The sequence below is a fragment of the Acyrthosiphon pisum genome, chromosome A1 (assembly GCF_005508785.2).
Source record: "Acyrthosiphon pisum isolate AL4f chromosome A1, pea_aphid_22Mar2018_4r6ur, whole genome shotgun sequence".
Lineage (NCBI taxonomy): Eukaryota > Metazoa > Arthropoda > Insecta > Hemiptera > Aphididae > Acyrthosiphon > Acyrthosiphon pisum.
The window spans coordinates 170418994-170431575 of record NC_042494.1 but is presented as its reverse complement, the minus strand read 5'-3'; positions in this window follow the sequence as shown (position 1 = coordinate 170431575).

Below are 12582 nucleotides of genomic sequence, written 5' to 3'. Positions count from 1 at the left end.
ATGTTTTTGTTGGGGATTCTATTTACTTTATATTATACAAATAAGCAGAAAAAAGCAAATCAGATAATAATGTTTTTAATTTTAAATTTTAATGTTATGATACAATATAATATTTTTTACATTTTATTATCTGTGAAGCTTTTAAATAATGTATTTTTATTTTTATTTTTTTTTTAATATTTAACTAACTATCTATTTGTGTCTAAAGGAGAGTTTTAGACTTTTAGCTATATAAAATATATTTTATTATATTTATACAATTTAATAAAACATATAATGTAATTTGGTTATTATATAATTGAATAAATGAATAATTACTTAAATTTATTGATATTAAACTTTATTGAAAAACAATAAATACAATTACAAATGTGTATACATATAATTTTTTTTATTTATAAAAATTTAAAAATTATGTAAATTATTGTAGGTAATACCCATCTATGGCCAGGTCATTTTTATTTACCTATTGTAAATAGTATAATCTATTCATTAAATTGGCCAGATATCTATGCCATTATTTAGTAACTTGAACAAGTTCATTTGACAACACGGATTATAATATATTATGTTGTTAGCACTGTAAAAATATTTACCAATTTTATATTATCGTATTTATGCTGTGTTGTTATCATAATTGTCAAGGACTTTTTTTTTATCAATATTTTATTGTTAATGTTCAAATTATTTGTTATTATCTGTTCCTGCGTCATTAGGTAAGTTTTATTCAATTAAATTACGTAAGATTATGTAACAAGGTATAAAATAAATCCATGTCTCTTGTATTCAAGTGACCATTAATGGAACTCAATTTCTTTAAAAATCCACCTATGGCCATAGCTCGGAACACTACTGTTTCCTTTTATGGCCATACTACTGCCACATCTGAGAACACCACTGTTACCTTTAATAACCATATCAGTTACCTACCTATATAAATCAATTAAGAAGAAAGTAAGTAACCAATTTGTTTATTTAGGTTATCAAAATGACACCCGAAATAAAAAAAAAATCCAAGACAACATCCACTACAAAACCTAAACGATTCATGTATTCCCCATCAAAAGTGCAACTATCATTAAAGGCTGTACATGATGGAATGAGTGAGAACAAAGCTAGTCAGACATTTAATGTTCCTAGCCACCTTAAGAAATAAGTTATCTGGAAAATCACCTGAAGAATCAACTGGTCATAGTGGAGTTACATCGGTATTAGGTAAAGAAACAGAACAAATATTGGTTAAATGGCTCTTATCGTGTAGTCGAATGGGATTTCCAGTAGGTCGTGAAGGTCTGTTAAGTTCTGTTAAAAAGCTCGTTGATGAAACGAACTTAGACACACCATTTTCAAATAATCGTCCAGGGAAAAAATGGTTCTACAGTTTTTTATCTAGACATAAAATTCTATCACAGAAACATACTGAATATGTAAATCGAGCCAGAGGATCAGTAACTGAAAATAAAATTAGGAACTGGTTCGAAGAAGTTTATGAGATACTGGGTGAAAATGCTTCTATACTAGAAGATCCCAGCAGAGTCTTTAATATGGATGAGACTTGTTTTAACTTAGCCCCAAAGGGTGAATTAATTATTGGAGAGAGAGGTAGAAATGTGTATAATGAACATACAAACTCTGATAAAGAAAATGTGACTACACTTTTTGGTACAAATGTCTTAGGAAAATGGGCACCTCCTCTCACAATATTCAAGTATGAAAGGATTCTAGCAACCCTAGTTAAATCTGCACCATCTGGTTGGGGAATCGGAAAATCTGAGACAGGATGGATGACCTCAGAAACATTTTTTGAATATGTGGATAATATATTCTTACCATTTATAAACGAATCAAATATTGTTCGACCAGTAATTGCTTTTTTGGATGGTCACAAGTCACACCTCAGTTTACACTTGAGTAAATTTTGTCGTGAAAACGGTTTGATATTAGTTGCATTATAATATTATATCTTAACTCAACACACATATTGCAACCACTTGATGTTGCTGTATTTGGCCCCCTCAAATCAAGATGGAAGAAAATAGTGAAGCAGTGGCGTGTTGTCAATGAAAAGGAAATATCTAATTTTGATGTACCAACGGCTCTATCTCAAATTATATATGATAAAGAAATGGCTAATAATATTAAGTCGGGATTTCGTGCAAGTGGCATATATCCTTACAATGCAGATAATGTGGATTATTCCAAAATTATTATAAGAACTGTACCAGAGCATGACACTTTAATTAATGCCGACAATATGAAGTGTGACCTAGAATTCGTAGAATCAAAAATTAAGAAAATTGATGTTAACCTATTAGATGAATTTAAGAGAACTAGAAGAGGACAATATGAATGGGATGGAAATGAAAACGCAACAATGTTGTTTACATTGTGGTCACAAATCATGGATGATGTAAACAACCCTGAGAATGACATTACCAAAGATATTACAACACCAACATTAAATCAAAATTTAAATACAGAAATGTGTTTGAATATTCCCTCAAGTAATCATGCAGAAGACAACCTAACAAGAGAAAACCCAATCATCCCTAGAGAGAATACGACTCCAGAGTCTATAGTTACAGTTCCAACCAAACGATCTTTAACTACTGTTTTTAATGATATTATTAAGTGGCCAGTACAATCCTTATCTAAAACAACTAGGTTTTTGTTATATTATATCCTAAGAAGGGATCAGTTGTTATATAATAAGACTGTTATTATTATTTTTTTTTACATTTTTATATGAACTGTATTTTGTTAAATAGGTAAGTTGTTTTTGTTTTTTACTATGTTATTATTATATTTTAAATCATAATAAACTGTTGATGTTTCTCTCATAGTTATCTAGATTTAATATTTTACTAATATATATTATTAGATACTACATTTGGTACTTAGATCATTTTGAAATAAATAAATAAATTTAAAAAAATATTATGGCCATAAGTGGGTGAAAATCACTGGCCATAATCGGAGTTGATCTGGCCATAGTAGGGGAAAATGAGAAATTAAAAATTGAATTGAAAATTCTTCCTAACTATATCTTAAAGAGACTTGAAACTTTAACAAAGTATAAGTCTTGTTATAAAGTATACTTCGTTTGAATTTCAGGACTTTTCTATGATAATAACTATAATTAGTACAATATATTTACAAAAAAATGCTTAACGCGGCCATAGGTGGCGACTCCACCTAGGTAATAGGTATACAAATTGATGGTACACATTTTAAAAGTATGCTAATAAATGTGTGGACTGTTACTGATTAGACCTTTTGGAAACTAAAATAATAATAGTTCTTTCATCTAATAATATGAACAATTTAAGGTACTGATTGTTTTAATTTTACCTAGATGAAAACAGGAAATTTTAGTAAAAAGTAACTTAACTTGAGTTAAAAAGTTAATATTAAATTTTGGTTAACTTTTAACTTAGTTCAATTGATAGAACATTTTGAATTAACTTTTAACTATTAACTCGATTTAGATTTTAGTTTAACTTAACTTAACTGAGTTCAAAAATATCATTAACTTGCCCAGCCTTGAATATATGTACTATGTAGGTAGCAACATATATTGCAATTTTGGTTATAAAAAACTAAAAAATAAGTAGGTATATAAATATGATAAATAAATAAATAAATAACAACTTTATTTTTAAAAAGATAGGCAAATGGGTATCACTCTACTGTACAGTAGGTTACAAGTGGGTCACTGTATAATGGATGGTGTTAAATTTGAATTCAATGATATAATATCATTGTATAAGAAAAACGATTCTGAGCGAAGACGATCAGTCAGCCTATGGTTTTAAAGTAATTATATAATATAACCTATTTACATGGAACCTATTGTTTTAAATTTTTTATCCTTAGCTTAAAAATTTGAAAATGTAGTGTATTAGAAAGAATATAATTTTATTGACAACTATAGAAAAAAAATGTAAAATAATTGGAAACTAAAAATGTCCGTAAACAGCTCAAAACAAGTCAAAATATTTTGAAATGTTATGGTGCATAAAAAATACTAATATAAACATTCAGTGAAAATAGCATGTATACACAGTCTTTGTCTTAGAGTTACTCCAATTCACTTTCCTATCGAACAACATAGGTACTGAAGTTGAAAATCGAACCATTATTTCGACTACTTTCGTGTACACAGCCACAAATAAAAAAAATACACATATCATTGTAAAATAAATACATTCATCACTTCGCTCAGAATCTAAAATAATTTAAGGACTCGATCCGCCACTGAGTCATCTATCAGTATTTATCTATCAATCGGGAACTTTAACCAACACACACAAAAACACAGGTACTAAATTTTGTTGTAAAATTTAAGTTAACCATTTTCAATTTCTAGGAACAATTGGTAGATAATTATAATAAAATACTAAATGAAATTTGATTTTGATTAAAACTGGCAAACGGTTTAAATTTTATTATAAATTCACAACATACGTAAGAAACTAGGAATTAATACAATTTTTAAAGAAATTCCCAATACAATTTGATATAGGTACCTAAATTATATTATAAAATGTCAAACATTAAATATTTTAGTTCAATATATAGGTACTGGTAAGTGGTATTAAACATTTATGAGTTAAAAAAGAACATTAAATCGAACAAACTTTATTATATAAGTTCTATAATATGTACCTATACATTCTTATTGTTTAAATTATTATTTATTAATCACTATTATAATAGACAGTAGTTAATTGTGTTGATATCAATATAAATTAATTATAAAATATTATTTTCATAACAGATGAAATAATAAAAATAAATAAAAGCAAGTATACTATTATTAACGTTACAATTAATAAAATTTGTATTAAAATTAAAAAAGGTAGACAAGTGCATACCGCTCTGCTATTGCTATACAATATTATATTATAATAGTAGTCAGTTGTCGAACTTGTCAATGTAATGGATGTGTTATATTTGAATTCAATGACAAATCATTTTATACCAAAAACGATTCTGAGTGAATACGTTGTGGCCTTCTATAAATAATCCTGTATACAAATTCAAATGTAATCATTAAAAAAAGTCAATAAAAATTAAAAAAAAATCTAACGGCTATAAATAGCTCAAAGAGAATCAAAATAGTTTGAATATTATTTTAAAATGTATTTAAAAATGTAATTTTAACATTTGGTGAAAATTTCAAGAATCTACAGTAATTAGTTTTTTAGTTACACCAGAAAAATAATATCGATTTTGATCACAAATTAGTTTTGAGTAAAAATTACCATTTTAGATTCTGAGCGGGGCAATGAATGTAGGTACTGATATTACAATGATACCTATGTGCTTTGTTTTTTTTTTAATTTTAAATTTGTGTCTGTGTATATACGATAAGTAGTCGAAATATATTGCTTCGATTTTCAACTTAAGTATTTTGTTCGATGAGAAAGTGAATATAATTGGTGCATTGGGGAGGTCAACATATAAAATTCATAGTACCTACTTTTCAAAAGCCCCAGGAAAGACAAAAAAAAATTAAAGAAAAACAGGAATTTTACGCAAAATCGATTTAGATTTTTGGTGTAACTTTAAAAGAAATGACTGCAGATACATGACATTTTCAATGAATGTTTTGCATTTTCTATAAACCATCACATTTTCAAAATATTTTGACTCATTATGATCTATTTACGAACATTTTCCATTTTAAATTTAAATTTTATTTTGTTTTTTTTCTATAAATGTCAATAAAATTGTATTTATGAAGTCATAAAGCGTGAAAATGTAATATCAGGCTCCTAATATATTATTACAATTGCAATTGAAAAATATTAAAAATACATATTCTAACATTTTTTCTATAAACATTTAAAGTTAAATTGTTGACAAAGTCAAACTTAAAATATAAAAAATGATTTTGTAGTTAAATTTATAAAATTTTCAATTTTTATAGCTTAAATTTAATTTCCCGCCACATTTTGTCATAATATGAGCATTTTAAATTTGAATTTTCTACTCAGAGATTTCCTCTAAGTGGGTACCAAAATCAATTCTCAGTTAGTTTTTAATTTATATAGTAAATAATAATGTCTAATTTGAAATTTAAATCTAAACATAATCTCTATACTTGTATAGAGTAGGTAGGTACGTCAATTGTGTTAATATCAATATAAATATGTAAAATTTTTTTTTTTAAAACAGATAAAAATAACATAGAAAAAATAGAATATGGCAAGTATATATAATACAGCGAGAACACAATAGTTAACAACTATATAGTTGCTAGCTTAAATATTGTTTGTTTTTTATCAAACTGATTTTTGATATTTTGAGGGAAACTGACATGGTTTTGGACTATAGAGGAAAATCGAAATAAGTTTTTTTTGTGTGCTTGAAAATGGTGAGCGGAGGAAAACAGTACCTATAGGCATTTTATTTTTGGAAAAAATACTCGTACCCTCTATACAAACTACTCACTCAGAACTTGATTTAAAAAAAACTAGTACTGTCATTGGGTGGGATATAAAATATTATTATTATAAAATAATGAGGAATATGAATCATAAAATAACATACAAATTGTGTGGGTAAATTATAATATTATGAAAATAAATATTATAAATATAATAGTTATAATTTTGTTATATATTATATTATAATTGTCTATCATGAATTTTTTATAATAATTAAGACCGTTGTAATATAATAAAAGTATATACAATAAATAAGTATTTGTTATATTAAATACATGACACAAATTAAATGTGATAAATAATTATTGAAGAATAATACAAGTGTTATGTATATTTTATTAGGGAAAAATAAATTCAAAAATGCAATCAAATCATATAATTTAAGTAAGAACATTATTATAGATTTAATGTAACTATATAGCTACCTACATAGGTACCTACCTAACTTTAGTTGATTAATAATAATGAATTATGTTTCACTGATAAAATATCAATAGAGTTCAAATTTTGTAAAAAATAAATATAGTTAGTAAAAGAATTTTAAATGTAAAAAAAACAAATACAGAATTTTTTTTTAAATATTGCTATATCTTTTCAATGATTTTACTCTAATCCTGATGATTATCAACTAACCAGTGACGTACAAATTTGGGGGGGGGAGGGTCGGGATAAATCCCCTCCCACAAAGACAATAAAAATCTAGTTTTGAAATGGTTAGAATGAAAAATATACATGTCATGAAAATTTGATCATGTGTATAAAATTAAGGATTTTGTAAATTATAATGGAATCACAAAAATATTAATTTTTCGTCCGAGGAGGTAAAGATATAAATAAATGTTTAATATTTAAATAAAATCTATTTTTTTGTAGATATTAAATATTGTTTATCATTATTAGTAAATTGTCTCTGTGCTGTGACCTGTGTGTGTGTGTGACTCTGATAAACATATATACAAGGCCGGGCAATTTAATGATTTTTTTTTTTTAACTCATATAAGCAAACTATATATGCACCAATGACAAAAAGTTTAAAGTTAATTTAACTATAGATTAACTCAGTTAGGTAAGTTAAAAGTTAACACTCACATTTTGTTAACTTTTTATTAAGTTAAAATGTATTTGTTTATACAACGCTAGCGTACTTAATTTTATTCCAACCCAAAATTAAATTATAGACTATAGTGTTTTTACTTTATACAGTATTTCCATAGATTCGTATGATAAACATTTTTAACTTTAAATAATTCACGGAAAATATTTGTTGACATGAAAACGAAATAGAGTTAAATAGTGAAATATAATTAGATTAAAAACAAAATAAATTAACTAAACTTATTTATAAAAATGATTCGTTAATTTCACATTAATTAAAAAAGAAATTTAGTAAATTAACTGTTAAGCTTATGAAATGCCAAAAATAACTAGTTAAGTTAAAAGTTAAAATAAAAAGACCTTTTTAATTTAACTTAAATTTTTTAACTCGTTAATGCCCAGCCTTGCATATATATTATAATATAATATTATTTACCACCCCCCCCCCCCTCCCTATGTAGTATATACACCACTGCAACTAACCAAAATGATAAACTATTGTACATAACAATACAAGTATTCCCTGTTATACCCAGTGGCGTATTTAGCTTTTTGGCGCCCCTAGGCTAAATTATTCTGGCGCTCCTATCCTTACCTCGTGACACCAAGGAATCAACAATATTTGGTCTGAACCTTTCATGATAAATTTTTGTATGCACATTTGTATTAAAATAATTTATATTAAATCTTTAAAACAAACAAATTTAAAAAAAATTTTTTAAATGTTACAAATATTTGTGAAAACATTTTTTTTTTTATTAAAATACCTAAAATTAAATATTATAGAATTATTTTTCTTCTGCTTTTTTGTTCCGCGAAGGCTTTTATGATGTCTTCATAATCCATTTCTGTTGTAATTTTATTTTCAATACACAATATTGCTAAAGCATTTAATCTTTGTTGGCTCATTGTTGATCTTTGATAATTTTTAATTCTTTTGAGGCACGAAAATGATCTTTCGGCCGAACAATTAGTTGCAGGTGTACAAACAAAAATTCTTAAAATAATTTCTACATTCGAGTATACTGTTTTAAGTTCATTTTCAAAAATAAATTTTATTAATTTTAAAGGAGACTGTGTTTTTGGACCAAATTTAATAAGTAAATGATCTTTTAAATGTAATAATTCCTGCAAGTCTTCACGATCAAAATCATTTGGATATATTTTCCAGAGGTTGTTTGATTTATGTTTTATCTCACATGGATTCAATTCAAATAATCTTGTCAAGAAAAAAAATGGTTCACAGAATGAATTATAAGCCTCACGTCTTTTTAATAATTCATTTCCTAGAACATCAAGAATTACCATAAACGAATTTATTCTAAAGTTATCCTTTTCATTAAGCTCAGTGTCACCAGTTCTATTTTCATCGTATTGAGTTTTTTTCTTTTTTTTTCTTGATATACTAGTTTTATACTGTTTTATTGTAGATCGAATAAGTGCTTTCTATAGCACTTATTGAACTACACTTATAGCACGTATATAACTTATACCTACATCTAACAGTACAAATTTCAGACAAAAATATTTCCGGGATAAATTTAACCTATGAGTGTACACTATAAAGTATAAATATTAAATGGTAATACCTAGAACAACATTATTTTGTATCAAGCTAACAATTTTCATCACTAAATCGTAATTTATACAAACAATAGTTATATTTGTACCCCCAGGATATCATGTAGTTCATCATTCTACTAATTTAAGAAAAAAAATTGTTAATATATAATTTAATTGCCATATTTCTATTTCTATTATTCCTGAATAAATAATAAATCTATATAATATGTAAAAATGAATGTTTGTATGTGTATGTGTCCTTTATGCATTCCTAAACGGCTGGACAGATTCGGATGAAATTTGGTACAGAGATAGATTAGACATCTCGGAAGAAGATAGGCTAATTTAAAAAGGGTAAGCTCCAACCCAGGGAGAGGGGGTGCTCAATCAAGGATTATGAGATTTACGATGGAATTTTTCGTTTGTAAATGGTTACTACTGGTTTTAATGATTACAATTATTATTATTATTAAAGCGATAAGCCTGTCGGCGCACTATCACTTCAATGTATTTGAGTATTTTAGTACAGAATGTCTCAAGTTCAAACCACGGTTTCGGTGGACCCAATTTCCTACATTGTTTTTTTCATTTATTTTTCTTCATTATCTAGATACACACGAATGACGAATGTTTAGTTTTTTTTTTATTTATAGGATTTTAGTACGGTTAGGTCAGGTTAGGATTTTGTTTTAGTTGATTGACTGAATCCGCCGTTGGTTGAATTAAATAAAAACGACAACTTGGTATGACTTTGATACTTTAGAGTTAAATTATACACTTACGTAGAAACAGCACCGGGTCCGCGACCTATTACAGGTTAGGTTGCCTACCTGATAATATACTGCTGTGAATCTCACAGACAACTTAGGTCAAGATGGGTATACATTAAAATATAAAATAATTTAAACTTAAAAAGACATCGCTTCCACAGCGTGTAACACCCAAAAGGAGTTGAACAATTAGAATTTTTTTTTCGGGCAACGACGACGGGTAATTCATTAGTATTATTATATTTATGATTTTATAGAAGTCCGTTTTTGAAATGTTTCATTATATGTATGTCCAAAAAAGAATGATACGTTTGTAAATTGTTCTTGCCCCATTACCTAAAGCTAGGTATTAAGCCAGCTTTTAATTTTCACTTGGCTGAAAAATAAAAGATTTAAGACCATCTGATTTTTACCATGTTGTAGAGGACAATTTAAAAAATATAATTATAATTAACACTAGGTATCATTTTGTTTTGTAGGTTTAGTGAAAGATTCTAAAAGAAAATGTAAGTTCCTGGAATTAGATTATAATACCTTTAGTATTATAAAAAACTAATATTACGACTTACCTAACGTGTAGTTCCAAGCGACCTACATTAAAAAGTAATAACGTATGTTTCTTTTGTTAAAGTCATCATGGAAACTTGGCATGGTAATTTATTTGTTGATAATCTTTCTGGGGTTTAAATTTAAAAAGCTGGTAATTTGGTAACGCTATGTTGTACATTAGGTATCTAGAGAGTCACTGTAATGGATGTGTTAAATTTTAATTACGAAGTATATTAAGTATATAAGAAAAACAATTCTGAGCGAAAACGGTTGAGTCGGCAAATTAGTGAGTTGTTGATGTTCGTGAACTTAGCGGCAATCATGTAACAGATTCCAATTAAACCTATCCAACAATTTTGTTGGACGTTTGTTGGGCATTGTTGGAAAGGTTTTACAATTTGTTGGACCGTCATTAAAAAGTTATAAACATTTTTCCAAAACCGCCGCTAAGTTCACACTAACGGCCAACATTAAATCAAACACATAATAAACTATACAAAATTGTTCTCCACGGTTTGTTGGACATTGTTGGAAAGATCCCGCCATTTGTTGGAACTCTGTTGATTTTATACTAATTTTTGAAAAAATGCCATTTGGCCAACTTTTTGTTTTAGAAAGTAAAAAAGAATACTACGAAGACCAGATAAAGGTTTTAAAAGAAAAGAAGAAATGTAAGTATTTTTGTGCAAAATTGCATTGTAATTAAAACAATTTAATTATTAATTTTCAGTTAAATAATTTAAATAACTATTTAATATATCACTCAATGTTAAAGTGATTCTATGATATTAATATTTTATGGTTTAAAACTAGAATTGCTCAAATTTTCCCACTGTCGCGCTGTCTTATATTTTTCCAATTATTAATAAAAGTATGTTTTTTCATTTTTAAACTCTAATGTATAAACTATATCACATTTGATAGTTGATACCAGAAACCACCTTTGACGTTGAATATTGTACGCACAACATAGGTGCAATTTCAGTTTTTGACTTGGGGGGCTGAATATAATATTAAAGGCAAGCAGACCATTCCAATATAGTATTTAAAAATTGTCTGTCCTATGTTTTTTGGGGGGGACTACGGCTAAGTTTGGGTGAATTAGCCCCCAAAGCCCCCAATTTTCTTCTATGACCAACAAATTCCTGCTCTAAAAAGTGTAATAATCCAGTTATTATTGAAATAGTCTAGGTTATTGATTAGGTAGCGTGACCATGATGTGAGGTAGATTTTCCGGTGCATCCAAATTACATAACAAAAAAATAAATATAAATCGGAATGTCCAAATTGCATGCCGTCTCTTAGAGGGATCTGTCCGAATTGCATGCCATCTCTTAGAGGGGTATGTCCGAATAAAATGACTAAATAACTTACTTTTCTACTGGAGGTACGGAATTTTGTTACATTACAATAAAATATATAAATATTGTAGAAGGTGACACTGTGAATAATAATTATTAAATAAAACTATTTTTTTTCATCGACAACAAAGGCCATTTGATAAATAAAACTATTGTAGTTTAGGGTAATCAAGTGAGTGTATTTTACATGTTTACATAGTATTTCAAATAAATAATATTACTTTTAAATTCGGTGGGTTTTTTTTTACATTTTGGGCACACAATATTATAATTCAAATATAAAATATATATAATATATAATAGTTATTTATAATAATAAAATAGTAATAGCATTTTTTAAAACGGTTAATATTGAAGGGAAAATAGTTTAAAATTATTCAAGGGGTCTCGTCCTCCGTGCTCTGATTACCGTAACATATATACTTCGTAACCGTTTTAACATGCCTCCAAATAGGGGTCGCGGGTCTCCCCAAACCCGCATTCTACAACACGCTCCAAGAAAGAGAACAAATGAAGCTCCACTTACTCCACCCTTTCAAAGCAAAAACAAATTTGCTCCGCTTCAAAACATCGACGACGAACTTGATCAAGACGGCGCTTCCACAAACGACAACGCACAAGACGCCCAGGTTAGTCCCAAAATACCGCCAATTTACGTCTACAATATCTCAAATTACGAATCATTTCACACTTCTTTATCTAATCAAACTTTTGATGAATTCTCGGGCACACATACAAAAAATTCATTAAAATTAAACCTAAGCTCAATCGAAGATTACAGATCGATTA